Raw genomic sequence first — 25,618 nt, 5'->3', positions numbered from 1 at the left:
TATCAAATAGATGTAACAAAGGCTACTACCCTAACTGAAATGACAGGCCCTATACTGCATGTGGGACAGAGCATGGAACTGGGCGGGGTGGAGGGGAAGGCAGAAATGCAGCAACCTTTTGAATGGATGAAACTAGAAATCCTGAGTGGTCTGGTGCCAGCAAATGTTACTACCACTCTTATAAACACAAGGAGACTGGGGTCCAAAGAGCAGCAAGACTGTGGCTCCGTACACTGTGCCTAGATGAACTGTCTTACAGAGTTCCTTGTTCCAGTTTTTGCAAAGGTGAACATCCCCTATCTCTCAAAAAAGACAGAAAAGAGTAACCTGGCATCATCACAGAGTCTCCAGAAGCTGCCAAAGCTACTAGGACTAGGCGGATGGAGGATGCCTCTCCAGGGTATGTGAAATGGAAGGACTGGCCTTGCCCGGCTGCTCACACCCACGCGGCTGCGCTCAGAACTTCAGTTCCTCAGAAGATGATCTGCCAACCACATTAAGGTGACCCCACGGAAATGCTCCAAATTGGTAGACTGTGAGCGGCTGCCCCACACCTTGGCTCAGCTCACCCCAGGCCTGAAGAGTCCTGACAGCTGACTGGGCGGCCCAGGAGCTGCTCCACGCAGCTTTCCTGTTCCCTACCATCCACAGGGTGCCAGAGGCAGATCTGTAGCCTCAGGCCGACCTTCTAACTATTCTGCTGTGCTTGGCACATTCACTTCTCATGCCCCCAAATTAAAAGCAAATGAGATGTTTTCACCCTTGAAAAGGCAATCCCCAGAGACCTCGTATCTAGGGTAAGCAGTGACATTGGTCAGCTCAATTAAAACAAACGCGCTTAAAATCTACCACACAGATAAAGATTTCTGGACAGTGTTGATGCGAACGCCACACACCAGAAGGTGGAGACTGGTGTAATAATGTGTGGCAATTGGGAAAACTTACCTCACAGTGGATATGTGCAGAACGGGATGTATTCGGTGAGGGCGGGACACCGCTAACAACCACCTCTGATGTGCCTAAGTTAGGAAAAAATGAGAAGCAAGAGGTCAAGTTACCTTTTCAGGAGAAAAGCTAGAAGTTTCTTAAAAAAAAAAAACAAAAAACCCTCACGATCCAAAAGTCAACTTCCTTTGAAATGGCTCACGATAACACCTTCTTCTCTGTATTTACAACTCTTGAAGTTAAGGAAAACTGCCAAGATGTTCTGCATATTTCCCCAAATGTCTGTTTATCATATAACATTTGCACCGGCAATGGATCTGGCCCCCTCATTATCAAGCTGTATTAGCTCAAACACTCAGCATTGTTAGCAGAGTGAGCTCATGGCCTATTTCAGTTTTAAATTAACATTTGGCAATCACCCGGGTAATCAAAACAAATGACTCAGTCATTTAGAATAGATTTATTAGTTGAGTCTCCCCCCGCTCTTTTAACATCTCTAGTGTATTTTGCCACAGGAGAGCTCAGAGCCAGACAGAATGTAGAGCACAAGTCACCAGAGGAATATTTAGAGGTGTTGCCATGGAGATGAGGTGCTTAGTGACTGCTGAAGTTATCTCCAATCAACAACAGGATTAGGCAGCAGGCTGGTGGGCAGGCTCATCCCCGCATGGATGGTTCTGCCTGACTAGGAAACAGGTGTGCCCTGTGCTTTTCCCACTGACACACAAAATGGTACACTCTGACACGCTGCCCTCTCCACACCCTCCAGGCCTCCCCACAGGCAGCGCTGACATCACCACCTTACCCGCCCCCCATTATTCAGAAAGGACTGGCTGGGGCTAAGGAGAAAGGAAGTGTGATCACTGTATCTTCCCCAACATGTGAAATCCTGAAACCCACACCAAAGGCTCTTTTATATCAACTGTGAAATGTACATGAGTGAAAGAATTTGAAGGAAAAGACAGCTCCCTGAGAGAAGGCCCTCCTCCCCCCACAACCCAGGCCCACCTGTTCTGTTCACTCCTCCATTCCCACACCTAGAACAGTACCTGGCACACAGGAGGCACTCATGAAGCATCCATTGAATGAAATAAGGCAAACAAAAACCAAAGATTATAACCAGGCTCAAAACTCCCCACGCTCCACAACCAACTTGTTTCAAGCCGATCATCAAACAAGCAGTGGTTAGAGATTTTCTTTTTAATGTTAATGAATGCGAAAATAAATCCAGTTAGTTCAACAGGCTAATGGGTTCATCAATTTAGAGACCTTAATGACAACTGTTGAAGACAACTCTTCAAATTCAGTATGGACAAGTCTGCTGATGATAGGGACAGGGGTCTTGTCTGCCAGATCTAAAGCCCCAGATCTAAAGACAAATTTGTTAACTTTCAAAAGTGAATGCTTAAATTGACTGACTCCAAAGAAATGCCTTCTAGTCCCCTTCCCACCTACACTTAAGGAGAGACAATATTTTCTTGTTCTATCATATGAACAATGTCTCATTGGTTCCATGTTCTACCTCATTTGTCTTACAGGACTTTAAGTTTCTTGGTGACAGGGACAGAAAGCCCCGATTTCTTGGGGACAGGGACAAGAATCCCTGATTTCTTTTCTACCTCCCAGGACTTAGCATGGTATGTATGTACAAAAGCCTTGGCTCAGCCTCATCTACCACCACCCGCACCCCAATCATACGGAACTCACTGTTTCTAAAAGGTGCCACACCCTTTCATGCAGCTGTGGGAAGAATGCAGCATGGCACAGCTGTTCACAGCAAGGGCGCCGGAGTCAGACTGGCTGGGTTCATGTGCTGGCCCCGCCTTATATCAGCTGTACAACCTCTGGGAACCTCATAATGGTAAGTGACATCACAGAGGGACTGGACGCTGGCAAGATGGCAGGGCATGTAAAGCCCCTAACCAGGGCCTCACTCATATAAGGTACTCAGTGAACATCACATATATATTTATCACGATGATTACAGCAGGCAGAGAATGAAATGTTATCAAACTTGGATAATAATTTCATATTCTGCCACAGACAGTTGGCCCCAAGCATACCCCTACGTAGATCCAACCCAACCTAAACTTTGAATCTGAATCCATCACAGTCTAGCCTTATGATACTAGTCCATTTTACTCACTTTGTCGGAACCAGTTTTTCCTAGAGATAGATTCGATATGCAGTGGGCTCTATTTGAAGGAATCCCATTCTCTAAACAACCAGAATAGCTTCCTCCCTAAGATCCCAACACTGCCAGTACCTTCCCTGCTTCCTCTCTGTCTACTCCCTACCTCTACAAGCTCAGGCTCTAAGGAGCCTTGTGGGGCCAGAGAACTTGTTTTCCAGTAACCACACCAAGTCACCGGCTCTCTTGAGTCCTTGAGTGTTATGTTCCCTGACACCCTCCAGAGGGCAGTAGAGAGAAAGGCCCAAAGGCTGAGCACACAGAACTCGCTGCACCGGGGTCCAACTTGGTCCCCTGCCAGAGGAGTCTTGGGTTGCAGAGTTCATGGTTTCACCTTCAAGAACTACCCCACAAAGAAAGACAAAAACATACAGCAAGATTTTAACAGCATCTGTATCTCCATTTCACTTTATTGTCAGGGCTAGTGCCCTCAACATTTAGTTGGGGTTGGGGGGATAAAGGCACTCATGGCGATAGTGTTGTGTACACTTTTCAATCTGCAGTGTGCAACTGTGGCCCTGACCAGACATAACACAAATTGTGTTGATGATATTGCGCAAGTCAAAGAGTAAAAACAGGACAGCAGCCAAACATACTGGGTAAAATGTGATGACAGCAAAGTAATCCAAAATAAAACCCAAACACTTTAGGGTCAGTCATGCTTTCAAATAAATCACGTTAATCTTATCCCACCCTGACAGAATTAATAAGTGAAGTTAGACAAACTATTTATGTTATTCCAGAAGCCAGAAGCTACATTATAGTGACATTCAACATACACAATCATTCTCCTTCAGGTTTAACAAGGGTATTTTGGTCACAGATACTGATGATCCTATCACTATGGACAGCCAAGCCTAAATGATCCCCAAATCACCAATCAACTCAGTGAATTATATGGAAACATAACATCCAGAAACAGCAGCTGTCTGAATGAACCTAAAGACCAGTTGAATCAGTCAAAATGGATGAGCTCCATAGAATCATTGTCTCCTCAATTGTCATGGTAACCATTCCTTAATCATATCCTTCCAAATATTCTCTCCTACCTTAGAAACCAAAGAGCAGTGAACCCCAAATACCTTCTTAATTAGGTATGCTTGTGATGGTACCAGGCAGCAGCTTAGACTTATTTATCCTGCTTTGATTCAAATGCTTACACTGCTATGGTTGTCAAGACATCAGCATATGCACGTCTAAAACACATTTGAAATGTTACCATTATATGCAATAAGAAATACAAATGAGATGGCCACTGGCTTCTTTCCTTCAGCAGAAGAACTGATAAAGCGGCTCTTACCCAGTAAAATTATGTGTTGGTATAAACAAACAGTTAAGACAAAAGATGCCTCATTTTAATAATTTCAACATAATCAAGATCTATAACATCATAATCAAATCTTTACCAACACATTAACTTAATACATAAACAAAAACCAAAAGGATATTATGTTATAGAAATAAAATAAAATCCAATTTTGTGTCCTTAGATTGAATATAATACACTCTATGTCTGGAAGATTATCTATTCCACACAAGTTTCTACATTTACTTTATATGATATAATATTCTTCAGAAATTGGAAAGAGAAATGTTTTATGTTTATTCAACCTGGCAAAAGAGAGATTATATTTTTAAAAGATATCTATTAGATATATTATACATTTTAAGTTGTGATCCTTCTAGATTCATCCTTAGACTTTTATGCACAACTTTTCCAAAGTTAGAGTAGTAAGCCATTTAAAAATATTGCATTGGAATATATGGAACCTTTTTAAATATAGAATTTGCTTGTACTGGTTTCCAACTAGTAATAAAAGGTCTTTCCTTCCAGAAATGCACAACCTGTATACTAATAAAAGAGGAAAGGTAAGCAGTGTGTCCACCAGGCCCCAAATAAGCACTAAGGAGCTCTTTCGACAGGCCATTTCTGGATGCAAATTTACAGAATTTTTGGTCACAAAGGGTGGATGAAAAATAAAAATATATTCATTCCTTTTTAATTGGCATACTAAAATTTGCAACAAAAGCAAAAATAATCAAGTGGGACTATATAAAATAAAAAAGCATCTGTGCAGCAAAGAAAATGATCAACAAAGTGAAAAGGCAACCTATGGAATGAGAGAAAAATATTTGCAAATCATATATCTGATAAGGAACTAGTATCCAAAATATACAAAGAACTCATACAACTCAATGGCAAAATAAATAATCCAATTAACAAATGGGCAGTGGAAGTGAATAGACATTTTCCCAAAGAACACAAACACATGGCCAACAGGTACATGAAACGACGCTTCAACATCACTAATTTCCCTGGTTCAATATCAGGGAAATGTGAACCCAAACCACAAAATCACCTCACACCCACAGAATGGCTATTATCTAAACACTACAAGTAACAAGTGTTGGCAAGGATGTAGAACAAAAGGAACATTCTTACACTGTTGGTGGGAATGTAAATTGGTGCAGCCACTACAGAAAACAGTATGGAGAGTCCTCTAAAAATTAAAAATAGAACTATGCTATAATCTAGCAATTATATTTCTTGGTATTTATCCAAAGAAAAGCCCAAAGATAATCTGCACCCCCATTCATCGCAGCACTACTTACAATAGCCAAGATATGGAAACAACCCTCTTACCCATCAAAAGATTAATGGATAAAGAAGATGTAGAACATGTATATACAATGGAATGCTACTTAGACATAAAAAGAAGGAAATCTTGCCACTTGCAACAACATGGATGGACCTCTGGGGCATTATGTAAGTGAAATTAGACAGAGAAAGACAAATACTGTATGATTTCTCATATATACAATCTAAAATTTTTATTTTAAAAAGCTCATATATACAAAGAACAGGGGTTGGGGAAATGGGTGAAGGGGGGGGTCTAAGGTTACAAAAACACACTATAGGTATTTTCCTCATATGCTTTTACATAACTGCTGGCTAATGAGCTTTAAAAGACTAAAGAAACGTAGAAAAACAAATAAAACATTAAGAATACTTAGGAATACAAAAGTCATCGATAACAGAATAAACTAAAATTATGAGGCATGAGGAACAAGTAGGAACAACGCAAAAAAACCCATCACCACAACCACCACCACCAAAAAAGAACAACAACAAATGGCGAAATCCAGCAAGAAAAATGGAGCAGCAAATATTTGCTAAAGTTAAAAGGTAAAACCTTGAGATCCTGTCCTTTGCCCTAATGTTCAATGGTATTTTTGTTTTAAAAATATGAAGACTGATGTCCTTTCAATGACTATTACAACAGTTCCCAAATAAAACAAACAATAGAATAAAAATTCACTGAATTGACTGATAGGCTTGAATTAGTCACTGCCAAGTTTACGACTTTCCCACAACTCCAAGCATTCTTTTGTCAAGAGAAACAGGATTCCCTGCTCCCACCCCGCCATGATGACCACGGGTGGCTTTCTGGGTGACTATAATTTGTGTTTTTTTATAACTCATTGGGGAATACCTACCCAATTAGAACTCCACAATCAAAGCAACGATGGACAAAGGATGAGTACAGATGCATAAAATCTGACAATTCTGATAGCTGCCTCTGCAGGGCCCAGGTTATCCCAGAACAAGAGAAATTCCTGAGCCAAAGGCTTAGTTCTAACCCTACCTTCTCCCCACAGAGCTATCACTGAATCCTAGCCATTTGTCCTACAAAGAGCTTTCATACCTTTTCTTCCTTATAATCACATTTCTACAATCCTAATTTGGTTCATGATTACTTCAGACCTAGACTACTTACTTCACCAGGCTTCCTATGGCTCAGATGGTAAAGCATCTGCCTACAATGCGGGAGACCTCGGTTCGATCCCTGGGTCGGAAAGATCTCCTGGAGAAGGAAATGGCAACCCACTCCAGTACTCTTGCCTGGAAAATCCCATGGACAGAGGAGCCTGGTAGGCTACAGTTCATGGGCTCTCAAAAGAGTCAGACACAACTGAGCGACTTCACTTCACTTCACTTCACTTCCTGTCTTCATAGAGCTGCTAGAAGAACTGTTCAAATGTACCACCTTGAATGGATCACTCCCAATCCTCCAAACTTTCTTCTCCTTCAATCTAAACGCCAAATTTCTAGCATGAAACTCAAGGCCTCCCAGTCATATTCAAATCTACTTTTCTCCATCCCCCCACACTCAACTTTAGCTTTGGCTGACTCCATGCCTCTGAGCTTTGTTACCACTGCAGAGTAAAAGGTGCTTTGATGCATGTCACCTTCCCTAAATCAGTGAGATTCTCAAATTGGCTGCACCTAGGAAGCCAAAGCAACTAGTAACGTCTGAGTGGCCCTCATGGTCCCCCAGATGAATGAATATGGAGCCAAGTTTAAGAACAATCGTCCCAGTCTCCTGGGGGAGAGGGTTACTACTGTTGCTGCTGCTACTGCTAAGTCGCTTCAGTCGTGTCTGACTCTGTGTGACCCCAGAGACGGCAGCCCACCAGGCTGCCCTGTCCCTGGGATTCTCCAGGCAAGAACACTGGAGTGGGTTGCCATTTCCTTCTCCAATGCATGGAAGTGAAAAGTGAAAGGGAAGTCGCTCAGTCGTGTCTGACTCTAGCGACCCCATGGACTGCAGCCTACCAGGCTCCTCTGTCCATAGGATTTTCTAGGGAAAAGTACTGGAGTGGGGTGCTATTACCTTCTCCAGGGGAGAGGGTTACTGAAACACAAAGTGTTGAGCTGCATCCCCAGTGCTTCTGATTCAGTGGGTCTGAAATGGGGCCCATGAATCTGCATTTTCAACAAGCTCCCAGGTAATGCTGATGCTGCTGGTCCAAGGACACCACTTTGATAAATGCTAGTCTATAGTTGTGTGAAAGTGAAAGTGAAGTTGCTCAGTCGTGTCCGACTCTTTGCAATCCCATGGACTGGAGCCTACCAGGCTCCTCCATCCATGGGATTTTCCAGGCAAGAATACTGGAGTGGGTTGCCATTTCCTTCTCCAGGAGATCTTCCCAACCCAGGGATTGAACCTGGGTCTCCCGCACTGTAGGCAGATGCTTGACCATCTGAGCCACCAGGGAAGATAGTTGTGTAATCAGTACAATTATATAGTATAAATATATGTACCATATACACATAATAGTAACTATCATATGCATATTTCATTTGGCAACAGAGAAGGTACTATCTCCTGGAATCCTTCTATTATCACCCTGTACTGTTGTTTAACTTTTTAACCCATTTGCTTTTGAACCAATCTATATAGAAAGTCTTAGAGATTATCCAGTCCAATTCCTTTTCCAAACTGAGACCCCGAGAGGGGAAGTACTTTGCCCAAGGGATCATCAGATGGTTATTGGTAGAACTTGGGCTAGCACTCAACACTCCCGACTCCTTCCTCTTCCCCCTCAGTTCAGTGGTCTTTCCACCACATCCTTAATGTGTCTCTAACAGCTTCTCCAGTTAGGATGGATATTCCTTGCTTGAAGAGATCCCTTTTGTTTTTAATATTCTCCACTGCATCTAGCAAAGTGCCCTGCCCATAGAATAAACGGTCAATAAACATCTGTCACCCTGCTTATTTAACTTCTATGCAGAGTACATCATGAGAAACACTGGGCTGGAAGAAGCACAAGCTGGAATCAAGATTGCCAGGAGAAATATCAATAACCTCAGATATGCAGATGACACCACCCTTATGGCAGAAAGTGAAGAGGAACTAAAAAGCCTCTTGATGAAGGTGAAAGAGGAGAGTGAAAAAGTTGGCTTAAAACCTAACATTCCAAAAGCGAAGATCATGGCATCTGGTCCCATCACTTCATGGCAAATAGATGGGGAAACAGTGGAAACAGTGGCAGACTTTATTTTTGGGGGCTCCAAAATCACTGCAGATGGTGACTGCAGCCATGAAATTAAAAGACGCTTACTCCTTGGAAGGAAAGTTATGACCAACCTAGATGGCATATTCAAAAGCAGAGACATTACTTGGCCAACAAAGGTCTGTCTAGTCCAGGCTATGATTTTTCTAGTGGTCATGTATGGATGCGAGAGTTGGACTGTGAAGAAAGCTGAGTGCCGAAGAATTGATGCTTTTGAACTGTGGTGTTGAAGAAGACTCTTGAGAGTCCCTTGGATGGCAGGGAGGTCCAACCAGTCCATCCTAAAGGAGATCAGTCCTGGGTATTCATTGGAAGGACTGATGCTAAAGCTGAAACTCCAGTACTTTGGCCACCACATGCGAAGAGTTGACTCATTGGAAAAGACTGATGCTGGGAGGGATTGGGGGCAGGAGGAAAAGGGGACGACAGAGGATGAGATGGCTGGAGGGCATCACCGACTCGATGGACGTGAGTTTGAGTGAGCTCTGGGAATTGGTGATGGACAGGGAGGCCTGGCGTGCTGCAATTCATGGGGTCGCAACGAGTAGGACATGACTGAGCGACTGAACTGAACTGAACTGAAAACATCTGATGATTTCATTTGAGGAAGTGTTCAGACTCTTACTCTAGAAGCTGGCTTTTGTATCCTATGAACCATTTCCCGAAGTGCTGACAACTGGGCAGCCTTGCTCCAATCAATTTAGCTGCACAGTAAGTCCTTCTCATTGGCATACACACAGCCAGAGTGTGCTATAGGGATGATAACACACAGAAAGGAAAATTTCAGCTTCCCAGGTGGTTCAGCAGTAAAGAATCTGCCTGCCCATGCAGGAGACACAGGCAAAGCAGGTTTGATCCCTGGTTGGGAAGATCCCCTGCAGAAGGAAATGGCAACCCACTCCAGTATTCTTGCCTGGAAAACCCTATGAACAGAGAAGCCTGGCAGGCTACAGTCCATGGGATAGTAAAGAGTCAGACATGACTAAACAACAACAGCAACAAAAGGAAAATAGGAGGGGTTTTAAAAGAGGAAGGAACAATAAGCTTATGAGGTGACACAAATCAACTTTCAAGTTGTACATCAGAAACTTTCACAAGTACCCCAGGTTCCATCTGATACATACCAGGCCCATGCAGCTGTAACAGCCCAGCAGTGGGGGAAGTCTAAAGTACACTACTCTGGGGACTCGATGCCCTCTGCCAAGGGGCCCCAACTTTTTTTGAACTTTCCTTGCACCTTAACAGAAAAATCCAGGGTAAGCAGGAGACAGAGGGGAAGGGAGACCAAGAGGAGACAAAGGGCAGCAGCAGCAGAAGGGTAAGCAGGGCAGACCCTGTCACATACCCGCCCTGCCTGCCATCATCACAGCATCTCCACAGGCTTTCCAGCTATTTCCAGCAGCCTGGCTGGGAGGAGCAAGACTGTGCCAGGCCTCTTGACTGACTGAGTGAGCCTGTGTACACCTGTGGGATGAACACAGGATGCACTGGTCAGACCGTTACTTCTGCTGCCTCTACAATGGACAGGAACTGCACGTACAATCCAGTCAGCTTGCAGAACTTGGTGTCAATCGTGAGGGTGACCACAAGGAATGTAGTGCTTGTGCCACCATTCGGGTCACCACTGGCCCACAGTAACCCATGACGTTGGCAGCCAAACTGGAATCCCGAGCCTCCATCAAGGATTGTGACTCAATGGAGAGATTCTCTCTGTCCCTTCTTTCCCCTTCCCATTAAAATCTGGTGCTTCCAATAGAGGTAGGACCACATGTACAGTCAACCAGTCAAGCACTGAAATCAAGAAAAAATATGTGAAAGCTTTCCTAATAACAGGCATAACAATAAGTATATATACCAGATCCATACATTAAAAATTCTTCCAATATACAATGAAATTTAATACATTAAACAGGTGAACTTGATAACCAACTCCCCCTTCATGAGTAATTTTGCAGCTAACTGTATGAAGTTTTTGACCCTGGGTCTAATCACAGAGCTGATGGACACATTCCATGAACAGTCACATCCCCAAGACAGCCATTCCTTGAGTGACTGCCCTCATTTATGTTCTAATTCCTAATGCTTTGTCATTTTTTCTCTTCCAATGACTTTAACACCATCCCAATGTTTCCTTATCTCCCTCAGCCTCAAAGTCCCTCTCAGGCCTGATCCCCACCCACCCACGCCTACATAGAATGGTCTGTTCACACAGCCAACTCAAGAAAGCGACACGTACTTGAAGATGCTCATAATATTCACTCAGTTCCAGGAATATAGAAATCATTTATAGTAAGACCTTAAAAGACCTCATCTTTTCACATAGGTTTACTGTCGCATTGGCCAAGCTGGGTAATTGCCTGGAGGTTCTGGTGTCAGATTTATGCTACTACAAGCCAAGAAATAACCTTTGGTCCAAAGCAATCAAACTCTGCCCTGGATACTGGCTCCAAGAGTTGGCATGAGCTCACCGATTGTCACTGTTGCTGGTGACACCACAAATGCAAGGGTCAAAAAGGGGCTCTTTGAGTTGTAAGGCAGGCAATTTGTCAAGCCTGGGGCTCCACTCCACCACAAAGATGGCACGATGCCTCAGTGACCACAGACAGAGACAGTTCCCAGTGCTCACACTGAGCTGCCCAGTAACTCTTGTACAACCTGAGAGTGGTGAGCAGCTGGGCAGCTCTCCCAGGAGCTCACACTGTCACTATTCAGGGAGCCTGTGGGCTAAGTTAAGGGCTTTCCACACGGCTCTGTGGGAAAGAATCCACCTGCAGGAGGCCTGGGTTCGATCCCTGGGTCAGGAAAATCCCCTGAAGTAGGAAATGGCAACCCACTCCAGTATACTTGCCTGGGAAATCCCTGGACAGAGGAGCCTGCTGGGGGTCATAAAGACTCGGACACGACTGAGTGACTGAGCACAGCACAGCGTGACTCAACTCACAGCACTCGTGAGAAGCACTTCTCTTACGTTATGCTATGCTCAGATTCAGTCATGTCCAACTTTTACATTACTATACTTAAAAACAAACACTGTGATTTATCTACAAGTTAATAATAAAACGTGCCTGATATATTCATTATATTTCTGAATCTCAAGTGAAAATAATAGATTTATTAAAGCAGCTTTATTTTTTGGCAATAATTTTAAAATTGTACTATAGTTGATTTACAATGTTGTGCCAATCTCTGCTATACAGCAAAGTGACAGTGTTATACACCTATATACATTTTAAAAAGCAGTTTTTAGAGTTACAGAATTGAACAGAAAGTGGTTCCCACATACCTTAATAAGACCCCTTTCCACTTTCCTCCATTTTTGATACCCTGCATTATTATATTTTGTATAGTTGTTGAACCCTCATTGATAACTATTAACTAATCTTAATAGTATACATTAGGGTTCACTCGGTGTATGTTGTGCATTCTATAGATTTTGACTAATGTTGAAGGATTAAAAAAAAAAAAAAACCCTTTCCAGGAATGCCCTGGCAGTCCAGTGGTTAAGACTCCCACACTTTAACTGCCGAGGGCCCAGGTTTGATCCCAGAACAGGGAACTAAGATCTGACAAGCTGCAAGTTATGCCCAATAAAAACAAAACAAAATCTTTCCAGTACTTTTTGAGGAACAATAAATCTCCTTACCGCAAGAGCATTTTAATTGCTTTAGCTTTGTAAAAGTAAGTTTTGTAGGAACATTGTAATGTACATCACTCATTCCTTTTCAGTGAATCATGGTTTCAACAACTGTCTATAACAGACCCACATACTCAACTTTATCTGAAAACCAACCCTTCACAACTCTCAAACCACCAGCATGGCCCCAAACTTAATAGGAGTCTGAATTATTGGACCACGAAACAAAAAGAAAAATAATCTCCAAGATGACATCTGACCACGAAACAGAAAAATAATCTCCAAGATGACATCTGACCACGAAACAGAAAAATAATCTCCAAGATGACATTTGACATGTTGGAATTAGTCTGCTGATGACTTGGTCTGGAGATGTTTATAAAAACAGCTTTGTCATGAGAAAGCAGAGCAGCGTAAGAGAAGTAGTAGTATCAGGAGACAAAAAAGAGGAGGAAGAAGAAACCTGGGAAAGAAAAGCAAAGAAGGGCAGAAACAGTCGAAATCAGGAGCGTCAGATGGAGACTAGATGCAGGACAGAGCGACAGCAATGGAAAGGAAAGCTTGTTAGACACAAATTATGGTGACATGGATTATTTTGAGGGAGTGAGTTAGGAAGGGAAAAACTGCATCTCAATACTGTGTGTGTGTGTGTGTGTGTGTGTGTGCGCGCTCAGCTGCTTCAGTCGTGTCTGACTCTTTGCACCCAATGGACTGTAGCCCACCAAGTTCCTCTGTACATGCGGCTTCTCCAGGCAAGAATACTGGAATGGGTTGTCATTTCTTCCTCCAGATCTTTCTGACCCAGGGACTGAACCAGCGTCTCTTATGTCTCCAGCACTGGCAGGCAGTTTCTTTACCACTAGCGCCACCTGGGAAGCCCCTATCTCTACTATAGCCCTTCAGTTGCCTAATCATTCGTTCAACTGAATATATCAATGGGAAAGCAACAGTCAGCATGTGAAAAGCTGGCTTTGTACTAGTGTGTAAAGATGGTATACCTTCCATCCACTTTAAATTCCCCCTGAAACCATTTCAAATCTTTCGGAAGGCTCAGGGGATAGGGTTATTCCTGAATAATTATATATTGATACACACACTAGCTGAAGGTATAGATCTACAGGTGTAAAACATTTGTTCTCATTGCTTGCAGTCTTAATCTATGAATAAGTATGAAGCAAGATTCAAATTACATTATGTGTCCTATCCTTGAGGGATTTGACACGTCACTACCTATTTCAGAAGAACATATACCACTTTTCCATTTTATTAGAATTGTTTCTCTCTTGGTTTCTATCTCCCTTCAATCCAAGTATGTACTGAGACTATTTAATAGAGGCTATAGTTTACTCGCAGACAAAATTCTTAAGTACACATCTTTAAGCAATCAGGAAAAGATTCTAGAAAGTCAAACCTGGAATCTGCCTGTAATATTATTTTATCTCAAATACACAGAAGAAAAGGGTGTTTTGGATTTATATCTGGTCTTTGGATCAAGGAAGATCCACAAACTTTTCAAATCTAAGTTAGAAAGCAGCTTTTACACAAAAGCAGATCAGCAGTGGCCTGGGGACTGGGGCAAGGGAAGAATGTGCTGCAAAAAAAGAAGCGAAAGGAAGCATGTAGGGGGAGTGAGTGCCCCAAATATTCCACATCCCAGAGTGGCAGTGGCCTCATGGGTGTATACCCCTGCTGCAACCCAGATGCCTTAACTGGATGTAGTTTACTGTACATAAATTATACTCGATAGAGTGGCTATCAGATTATCTTAATAACCATTCCACAATGCATATGTATATCAAACCATCACATTGTACACTTCCTTTTTTCATATTATTTTTAACCATTTTTCAATTGAAGTGTAGTTAATTTACAATGTTTTCAAATTTACAATGTTTTCAGGTGTACAGAAAAGTTATTGTTATATACATATATCTATTCTTTTTCAGATTCTTTTCCATTAGAGGTTATTACAAGATATGGAATATAGTTCCCTGTTATACAGTAGGCCCTTGTCTATTTTGTATATAGTAGTGTGTACATGTTCATCCTGAACTCCTAATTTATCCATTATAATTTACTTATGACAGATTTATTTATTGTACTTAATTTATTGTACCACACTACACCTATAAATATATATAATTATATATGTTATTCTTTAATAAATTGGGGGAAGTTGATATTTAGAAAGTGGCTCCAAAAAAGGCCAACTGTTTTATCTGTAGATGCAAGTATAAACCTCCTATTACCTCCTATTAGCTTGGCTGCTTCATTTCTTTTCCTTAGTGTGGTTACATGTGCTTACTACACTGGAAATTTTTGCATCTTGTGGCCCAGAAGGGAAGGGTCCAGAATTTGAAAATCTGATCTGACCCTGGTATTTGGAGATGTAGAATCTTTGACAAGGAACTCAAAGTGTCTCCTTAGCATCTAGAAACCATCCGACTGATGATATATATTTTTTTAACATTTTAAGTATTTGAAGCTATCATTATTTACAGGGTGCTTTTTACAAACTTTTGAAAAAGAAAATTTTGTTAATTCAAATGTCTAAATTCACCACTATGGTTTAGTGATATAAAAATGTTTGGAATTGATGTGTCTGTGCGCCTGTATGTACTTTTTAGTCTATAAGCAACCTGGGGGGACACCTGTTACTTCAGGTCACCTAGTCACACAGAAGTGTAGACGATAAATTATGTCTATACACAGACGCTGACAATCAGCTTCCCAAACAAGAATAAAGTCTTATAGTAGACCTGACAGAGATCCACTGAAAAACCAATCCTTAATGTCTTCCCAATAAATCACACATTTTTAATCTGACAGATGCCAAACAGCCTTATCCGCACTCTAAAACTGAAAGTGAATAACAAAACTTGTTGAGTACAGAAATTAACTTTTGTACCATCCTTATCAAAACAACCTTGACAATAAAATCTCTACATTGCCAGCTATCATGTCTTTAGTACTGAAAAGCATATTTAGAATTTTGTGGATTTTGCAAATTCTTGTGATTAGAACGTCTACTATGGACTATGTCCTGAACATATGTAAGAACCAGAGTTTTTAGGTGGGTAAATAAAACCTACAGAAAGTAGAATGCTGGCAACCATGACTTATTTTGATAGCTCTTTTCTTTTTCTAGGTTTCATTGCACTTACAAAGCCAGTACACATGTATCTTTTATCTGTGTATTTTACACCTAGAGTACTCCCAAAATAAAGTGCAAGCAAATCTCATTGGTTTAAATACAGAGGAAAACCCATTGTCAGAAGAGAAATACAGCATACTGCAGGAAGCTGGGAAGAGCTGGCAGCTCACCGACAATATACATACTCATTAGCAGGCAATAATGAGGAACAGGAGCAAAAACTACTTCAGAACACACCCCTAGGCAAGGGTACAATTTTCTCATTTGTTCAAATAGTAAGCCCTTGGCAGGGAGTATCCATAATCATTATTCCATGTAGCTTTAGCATTGGCTGGGCCCCTGGCCACAGAGAAGGGATGATTTTGTGTTAAAGGTTTACATGTGTATGCAGCCTATGTAATCACCGGATGTACTCTGTTGAATTCTGTTCTAGCAGTGACATTTCTGTATCAAGCAACACTGGATCTCACCACACACTTGCTCTAGAGAGCAGCTTCCCTGCCTATCCTAGGCTGAAAAACAGACCTGGTCCAGGGTGGGCTAACTGTAATCCTGGCAAACGAGGGAAGGGGAAGACACGGCGGCAGAGGAACTTGATGAGGGCTCCGGGAGCCTGGAAAAAAGGCAAGTGGGCAGAGTCCATTGGACCCCCCCCCCAAAAAAAAGAAGAAGGAAAGTCACCCTGAGAGTAAAATAGACATTCAGGCAAAGGAGATATGAAGAGAGTGACCCACGCAGCCACAGAAAGAACAAAGACAGCCAAGAAAGAAAGGGAGGAAAGTCGAAGAATTGATTTTTTTTCACCGTGCTAGATTTAAAACAACGTCCGCACATGTGGGCGCACGCGCATGTGTGTTTGCTGCAACTGAACTTACCAAGTTTGGAAGCAAATACATCTTTAAAATTTCTTTTCCACAATTTTAACTTTCCCACAATTTTAAGACATCTCATTTTATAAAGGCAAAGGAAACTTTCATGCAGCGGTGGCTCCAATTGGGGCCTTCCAGGCTAGTATGTGTAAAGACTCATAAAGTTGCTGCTGCATTTCTGTGATTCTAGGCATATTCCATAGGCTTTGGTACTTGTCCTTACCTCCCAGGCCAAAAGAAATTAAAGGCTAGCTGCTCAAAAGAGGTTTCCCACCACTAATGTTCAATTTCAATAAAGCAAATAACATGATAAACTCCTGCAAACAACTGTTCTGATCATTTTCTGAAATTAAGAAAATCATGGCCTTTTTGGTATCCTTTACTATATAGTTAACATACTTTCACCATAATAACTTGTTCTCTTGAGAGACAGGCCAACAGAAGGTTCTGGCTTTGAAGAGTTATTAATTAGGAAATTAAAGCTTACCTACACATGGAGAACCTAAAACTTCAAATTGGAACTCTAACATTAACACATCATACAACCTTGGATCATGCGCTTGGCCTCTTTGAGCCTCAGTTTTCTCACCTGTAAAACAAAGGGAGGTGGATTCTAACAGCCCTTTAGCTGAAATTCTCCTACTCAAGTTGGAGGAGGAGGTATTTTCAGAAGCTTACAGGAGGAGGCCACATGATCTTTCTCTAACTCTTGGATGGCATTCTCATTTCACTCTTCATGACCACGACTTCTATCTAGAGATGCAACAGTAATTCAGACTTTTTGGTAAATTTTTTTAAAAACCTAAGACTACACTTATAAACTGGAGATTCTGCAATGGACTTGGGTCCACCGTTAAAAAAAAAATCACTGCATTTAAACAAGAAATTCAAAACACTATCACTAATTTGGGGGTGGTGGATTATAACTGATTTTTATTTTCTTTAGGCTTGTCTGTATTTTCTGAATTTCCCCACAATGAAAAAGTGCCGTTCTTATTTTAAAAATAGATTTTCAAAATGATGAATGTATTCTTGCAAGTTTTACCAGATTTCTCAAGTCCACTCTAAAATCCTGGGGGAAGGGGTAACAAAATCAGGCAGTATCACAAAACATGTCCACATACAGTGGTTGATTACTCAAGTGGCTGATTGCTATAGTCAGAATCAGGACATTATTATTATAATCAGAATCTATTGCTCACAGTTTTATGTGGAAATCAAAATGTACATTTTATCTAGATAATCTTTCTCTCTTTTTTTTCCAGCATCCTGGCCTTTGAGGATCACTGTTAAAATTCCTTTAAAGTGAACGAAATGAAACATGAGGTACTTCTTCTACCCACACACACACACAAAAAGCTTGCCGGACAAAATACGGTTGCTATTGGGCTGGTTTTCATTTTTCCTCTTTTTATGCTCTAAAACACAACACATTTAAAGTTAAAATAAATATTTAGCTGTCAAAACAAAACACACACCCCCATATGGAAAACACAAGCATGAATTTGATGACGTTTATTGTAAAAACAATGTCCACAGCAAAAACAAATGTTTAAATTGTGTACAAAGACTACAAAACTAAATGCTGTCATTGTTAAGCTCTATACAACAGTTCGAAAAAGGCAGAAGGTAAGCTGTGGCAAGGATATACATGCAATTAGGTAACTTTTAGTTTCACCATTATAAAACAGTGTTTAAAACTTTCACGGTAGACAGACTACAAAGTTCTCCAAAATGACAACTGCAGTTTCAGTTTGGGTAGAACTCTAGAACAAACTTCATATTGACCTGCATTCTCCTCAACTGAGGAAGGTATAGTGGCTCACCTCTCCATTCTCCACCTGGCTGTAATCCATTTCTACAACACATTACCTCTGAAAAGACTTTTTACCTAGGACTACTCACTCACCTCTCTGCAGTAGGCTCCTTGCCTCACCCGCTTCAGCAACCCAAGCTTCAGAGAACGCAGCAAGGGACAATGGCTTACTCATAGGACTGAAGTTCAAATCCCAACTGCCGCTTATTAGTTGTGTAATCTTAGACAAGGTACTTAACCAACTTCATCCGTGCATCATAACCACTTTGCACAGTTGCTGTCAGGATCAAATTACATAATGGGTATAAATTCAATTCCTATTTTCTTTTTTAAAAAATTAAATTATTTGGCCACCTCAGGTCTTAGTTGGATCACACGGGATATTCATTGTGGCATGAGTTGGATCACACGGGATATTCATTGTGGCATGAGGGCTTATTGCCTCGCGGCATATGGGATCTTAGCTCCCCAACCAGGGATTGAACCTGCATCCCCTGCACCACAAGGCAGATTCTCAACTGCTGGACCACCAAGGAAGTCCCTCACATATTTTCTAGAGTTAATAGTAGGCCTTCAAGTAATGTCAGTTCTCTTTCTCCCCCGACTTCCATATGATCAAATTTAACATTCATAGTTTTAATTACTCTTCAGCAAACTCAATGGTATATAGGACATATTGTAATTTTGATTTTAAGTAAGATTTTGAATGGAGCACACCACAAGGGAGACAGTATGATGTTGTGCTCAAAACCATGAACTTCCGAGGAGTAGTAGACAATCTTAATTTTGGTGTCTCTGTTTAACTGTGACCAGCTGTGAGACCAAGGGCAAATTACCTCTCTGAGGATGGTTCTTCATTTAAAAACTGAAGTGACTATACAATGTATACAGGGGCCTAGCACAGGGTTAAGTACCATAAATGACAGCTTTTATCAGTCTTAATTATTTGGGTTGATGTTCAGGAACTAGTCACTCTTAAGACTAGTAAAGTAAGCTCAAATCCTTATTCAAATCAAGACAGTATTAGTGTTCTCTCCTAAAATTACATTTTACTGTGTTTCATACAGGAAATTACATCAACCTCAGCATTATTCACAATTGGGGTCAGGTGATACTCTGTTGTAGGGGGCTTCTCCGTGCATCATAGACTGTTTAAGCCTCTTGCCTGACCTCTACCCACGAGACATACCCAAAGCTGTGACCACCAAAACTCTTTCCAGACATTGTTCCATGTCCCCTAGGGGGCAAAAGTGCCCCAGTTCAAAATCACTGGTCTAGAACTACCCGCAGATGGGAACTCTCCAACATTTGGGAGGGAGCCCCACAGGAGAACAAAGTTTTACTCGCACTCTCATTTAGTTTTATCTATTCCTGAACGCTCCATCATTCATTGGTACCCATAAGTCAAAGCTTACCACAGAAAAATCAATTTTTTGGCCCAATTTGCTGTCAGAAGCTGCTTTAAGTCACAGGAAAGAACGCTGGCCTGTTTATGTTTTCACTACTCTGTATGTGCATGCCAAGTCACTTTTGTCATGTCCGCCTCTTTGCGCCCCTATGGACTGTAGCCCACCAGGCTCCTCTGTCCATGGGATTCTCCAGGCAAGAATACTGGAGTTGGTTGCCAGGCCCTCCTCCAGAAGATCCTCCCAATCCAGGGATCAAACCACATCTCTTACATGTCTCTGGCCCTGGCAGGCGGGTTCTTTACCACCAGCACCACCTGGGAAGCCCATTACTATCTACAGTCATACAAAATGTTGAACTTTAAAAATCAAGAAATCTGCTATGTCCTAATTACATAAAAAATTTAAAAGGCCATTGGCCTTAAGATGACTTATAAATCATAGTACCCAAACTGACAGACTATGTCTTCGTTGGGAAGGTGAGATGGAATTTATGCAGTAAGTAAATACCCCAGAAAAAATGGCTCCCCTGTTTGCACGGCTGTAGAATGTTTACTGTCCAGTCGAAAAGACTCTGGACAACTCTCGATTATTCACAATGAATTCACTGTCTATTTTTCATTTTAATAACTGCACCAGAAAGCAGGAGCCATTTCTTATCCACTGTGCATCTAGCACAGAGTATCTAGCACAGAGCCTCCAACAGAGGCGGTAACTCAGCAAATGTTGGTTGAATAAATAAATGGTCATATAGTCTGCTTAATTAAGTACTCTGTTGACCAAAAAGAAAAAAGAACCTTTCTTTGCTCTCGTCCAACAGGAGCTGAAAGAAAAGATCTTTTAAGAGAAAATAATTATAGTCTACTCCCTTTTACTCCAAATCCAAACAACTGAAAAATTCAATTAACCAAAAAAATTTTGTAGGTAAAAGTTGGGGATAGCAGCCAAATAGATAAGGCCTAGAGTTCAAGCAAGCATGAACATTTGTTCAACTCCCACAAGGTCATAAAAGTTGGCACAAGAGGGAAAGAAGGGAACCCAGAGGTGGGAAGCAGGAAAACAGAGGGGGATCAGCCTCAGGAGGTTGAGGTTAACACGTCCATCCTTTAGTGAACAGCTCTTTTTTTTTTTTTTAACGTCAAAACTTTATAGAGGTGAGAGTCAAGGTCTTAAATTAATTTGTAGGCTTGATTTACAAATTACTTTTCAAATGTATATAAGCAAAACTTTTAAGAATATTTAGAGAAACTTCCCTGGTCATCCAGTAGTTAGGAATCCGCCTTGCAATGCAGGGGACACGGTTAGATCTCTAGTCAGGAACTAAGATCCCACGTGCCACAGAAGAACTAAGCCTTAGTGCAGCAATGAAAGATCCTGCATATCGCAACTAAGCCAAGTGTAAAAAATATTTGGAAAGATATATGACCATATTTTTGTTAATTTTTGAAGTTTATTTTTTTTCTCCCCTCCTCCAGTCCTGAAGGGCAAACACCACATTCTCAAAAAGCTGGGTAAAAGACACTTCATTTACTCCTTTTGTCTAGAGAAATTCTAGGGCCCACCACCATCACATGCTTCTCTCTGTAAAAAATTTAACCACTCCCAGCATTTTATTCACATGAGAAAATATCAGATTTAAATTGCACTTTTAATGTATTATTTTTAGATCATTGACCAGTGTATAGAATTGGGTATCACATTAACATTAGAAATGGTGCAAATAACAGTGTTCATTTAAATGTACTCTCGTCCATCTTTGAGATCAAAACCTCTATTTTCACTTAAAACATTTTCAGTTTATCATTTCCAGTACACAAATAAATTATCTTGTTTAAGTGGTCCATTAGCTGGACACATTAAGTTAGCTTCAATTTCCTGGTATCACATAAGGGGAATTTTACCAATTTAAATCTTATACCATTTTTTTAAGCTTTCACTCAAAAATCTAGACTTGGTTGAAAAAAAAATGTTTTCGTTCTCCAAAAATTCAATATGGGAATGGTAACTCAGAATTTCAAAAACCAGATATAGTTACAGAATCTGTATGGTAGTCTTAAGACTATATACTTATTGGTAGGTGGCTTGCACAAATCATGGTATATCTGACCAGTTTCCTGTTGCATAAAGATTATATTTGCTCTTAAAATGTTAAATAAGCATTTTTAAAGACTAAAGGTAAAGACTAGATTGGAACCTTATGTAACCAAAATGGGAAAGCACATATAGCCTCACCACATTAAAGGCCTGAGCCTTTTCAATATGTATTCTTCCTAAGAAAATATGAGCATGAGTTTCCAAAAGCAAAGCAACCATCCCAGAAGCCCTTGCTTCCTCAGTGTAAAGAATGGGGAGGGTTCTGTTGTGTTCCTGGAGATGAGCTGGGGAGGAAAAGGCTTCGCAAAATTCCAAGGGGCTCATAATTTAAATGTATGCTATTCTGCAAATGTTCACATTTCCAAGGAACAACATAAAATTTACATTAAAACTGTCTTAATCAAGATAACGAAAAAAAAATTATTCCTGCAGCTCTATAAGCTTGCCATAGATTTGATAACCCAGGGAAGAATTACAGGCAATTACAAAATGATGGCTCCAATTAGGAAAACTGGATCTACTCCAAATTCAAATCAAAGGGGGCTCAGACAATCCCGATAGAATAATTTAAATGACTATAAGGGACTTCCAGCAAAGACGTACGTTTAATTCTATTTCTACATCTTCTGAAAGCCAAGGAAAATACTACCACGACGTATCTCTCGCACTTCAGGAAATTCAAAAACCAAACCTGGAATCCCCTTAATAAACCTTGTTCTCTTCTTTTCCCAAGGGGTCTCGCTGGTACAGGATTTGTATTGTAAGGGGCAATCAAAACAAACCTGAGAAACCCGTACAGTCTCAAACGCAGAAAATCATATAGCGCCGAACACAAACCACACCAAGTCTTCCCTTGCCAATTTCCAAATCTCTACCTAGTCCTGGATGCCTGCGAAGAGGCCGCAAGGAATGGAAGAGAAAAGAGAAACTTCGAAAGCAGAAACCTCTCTCCCAGAGCCTAGAACAGACGGCACCTTGTTGGGATTTCACGCTTTTTGAGACGGAAAGGTCACACCCTGCAGTTTTGAAAATCCACCTTCTAAGACTCAACCCGTGTTACAGAACCTTCCTCCAGCTTCTCTAGGTTTCGCGCTGGGAGCTGAAATCCCCCTCTCCCAACCCCCATTCGCCCACCCCCCGCCATCCCCTAAGAGAAGAACCAGAGCGGGCCCTCCATGTCCTCCTCTTTCCCTCTGCACTCCACCCCCACTCCTCGAACCACCCCCAGCATCCTCGACGAGAAAAACCCTGGGAGCCCCTCACCTCTACTCCTTCCCTTGCACACTCCCGCCCGCCCTCCTCGTTGTACGAACCGAGGCAGGTTCCCCCTCCCTTCCCTTCCTCTCTTCCTCCCCATTCTCGCCACCCTCAAGAAAACCTAGGGGACGCCCCCCCACTTCATCTTTACCCACTCCCCGTAACCGCAGCTAGCTATCTTCGTTGAGGGAATCGAAAGGTGCCCCCCACCTCGCCCCACCCCCATTGCCCTCCACCCCCGGGCAGAAAGCCCAGGGCCCCGTACCCTCGGTTCCCACTCGCCACCATTCCGAAGAGGAAAATGGGGAGAATCCCCTCCTCCCTTCGCGCTGCCCCACCTCCAGGGCGCTCCTGATCCCCTCCACCCGCCACCCCGGCGACGAGAGCCCGAAAACCGAGGGGAGGCTGAGGCACGCACCGGCGGGAGGGGAGGGGAGGGGACCCCGCGGCCGGCCGGCCCGCAGTCCCCACCCCGGGCCGGACGGCCGAGGCCCGAGGCCCCAGATACCCGCCCCGGGGGCCAGCCCGCGGGCAGCGGCGGGGGGGTAGGAGGGCAGCCGCTCCCCCGGGACGCGGGCCCACGGGGCGGGAGGCACACACGCATGCACTCACACGCGGAGAGAAAGCGGGCTTACTGCCTGGGGATGCTCGCCCGCACGGCTGTCTCGGCGGCGGCCGCTGCCAGCACCGATACGGAGGCGCGGCGGCGGCGGCTGCGGACTGAGCCCCCTCGGCCGGGCGGTGGATGTAGGGGCGCGGGAGGGGCGCGAGAGGAGGGGCGCGCGGGGGAGGCGGGAGGGAGGGCGCGCGCGCGCGCGGGGCGGGGGCGGGCGCGGCTGGCCGGGGCGGGGCGGGGCGCGCGCCAGCCCGGGCCTGGCCCACGGGGGCTGCGGTGCGGGGCGCGCGCGCCGGAGCCCGCCCGGCCGGGGGCGGGTGGGGTTGGGGCGCCACGCACCACGCGCGGCCACGTGCCCCCGCCTCGGGAGCGGCCCGCCGACTGCAAGGCGCGGGCGCGCGGGGAAGGTGGCTGCCGAGGAGGCGGGGGCGAGCGCTTCCCCGGCTGGCGTGGGAGGCCGAGGGGAGGGCGGGCCGGGGGCGCCCGAGCCCCCCCCTGGCGCCGCAGCCCTCGAGCCGGCGGGGAGTCACGAGTCACTGCAGGCGGCAGCGGCCGGCGCCGGGGAGGTGGGAGCAACAAAGGGAGTCGAGCGAAGGTGGCGTCACCCGGGCCCCAGCTAACCTACGCACCCCCCTGCAAAGCAGCCCGGGTCCGGGGCGCACCGCGATTTGGCCCCAGACTGCAAGAGCCCTGTGTTCTGAGGGACGCCAGAGGACCCACCGGCGACCCTTCCCCTTAGTAATCGGCCGGGGGAGCGGAAAGGATCCCCAACCATTAGCCAAAAGCCACCATACAAGAGGGCTTTACATCATTCGGAAAAGCACCGATGGCAGAGCAGCACGTGGCTACTCATTCATTCACTCAACATTCGGTTTACTGAGCCCTCACCTTGTGCCAAGCACTCTGCCAGGCGCTCAGGCTAATAGGGCAAAGTCAAGCAGAACACCCTCCACTTGCCCTCGGAGCTTGCAGTTCTAGTGGGGAAGACAGACGACCAAGAAGTGAGAAAATAATCAGATTTGGCATTAGGCCTGTGCAGGGAAAAAAGAGGGTGCAAACTGTGTGGTTAGGAAAGTAGAGGTGGCATTTAGCCGAGCCCCTGAAACTTATAAAATGGCAACTATTGGAAGAGCCAGGAGAAAGCCTTGCAGAAAGAGGAAGCAGACGTATGAAACCCAGGAGGGGCAAATCTTAACCTCCTTAAGACTAAGAGGTGGTGGTTGTGATCAGCACCAGAAGAGCCTAGGGAGAGCCAGCATAAGCCTGGATAGGTTGACAGGGACCAGATTGTGGACTGCATTCTAGTCAATGGACAAGCCATTTTATTGCAAAATCAATGGAAGGCCAGTGAATGAATGACTTACCCCTGGAGCATGACATGACCTGATTTATATTTCTTTTCTGTTCCTTTTTTCTTTAGGGATAATTGTAGATCACATGTTTGTAAGAAATAATACAGAGAAATCCCGTGTATTTTTTACTGGGTACTTACCCAGTTTCCCCTTGTATGATGCAAGATCATAAGCTACAAAATCATAACCAGAATATTGACATTAGTATAATCTACCAATCTTATTATTTCCCTAGTTTTATTTGTACTTTGCCATTGTTTGGTCGGTAAGTCGTGTCCAACTCTTTTGCAGCCCCATAGAGTGCAGCCCACCAGGCTCCTCTGTCCATGGATTTTTCCAGGCAGAATACTGGAGTGGGTTTACATTTCCTTCAGGGGATCTTCCTGACCCAGAGATCGAACCCACATGTGCTGCATTGGCAGGCA

At 43.3% G+C, this 25,618-nt stretch overlaps 1 protein-coding gene across 4 annotated transcripts in view; it reads right to left on the bottom strand.

Annotated features, from left to right (window-relative positions):
• Nucleotides 1-23,974, bottom strand: part of LOC112445030 (four and a half LIM domains protein 1-like) — a 61,164-nt gene extending 37,190 nt beyond the window's left edge. For 2 of the 4 annotated variants that reach the window (XR_009493486.1, XM_024988466.2), the window contains exons 1-2: nucleotides 2,653-2,743; nucleotides 946-1,019 (exon numbers count right to left, since the gene is read on the bottom strand). The gene's annotated coding sequence lies outside the window, so the exon portion shown is untranslated. Of the gene's footprint in view, nucleotides 1-945; nucleotides 1,020-2,652; nucleotides 2,744-23,837 lie in introns of those variants that run through there. The other 2 variants (XM_024988465.2, XM_024988464.2) reach the window with 2 other exon arrangements.
• Nucleotides 23,975-25,618: the final 1,644 nt, after the last annotated feature.

This window comes from Bos taurus, chromosome X (assembly GCF_002263795.3).
Source record: "Bos taurus isolate L1 Dominette 01449 registration number 42190680 breed Hereford chromosome X, ARS-UCD2.0, whole genome shotgun sequence".
Taxonomy (NCBI): Eukaryota; Metazoa; Chordata; class Mammalia; order Artiodactyla; family Bovidae; genus Bos; species Bos taurus.
This window is presented reverse-complemented; position numbering and strand designations above follow the sequence as displayed.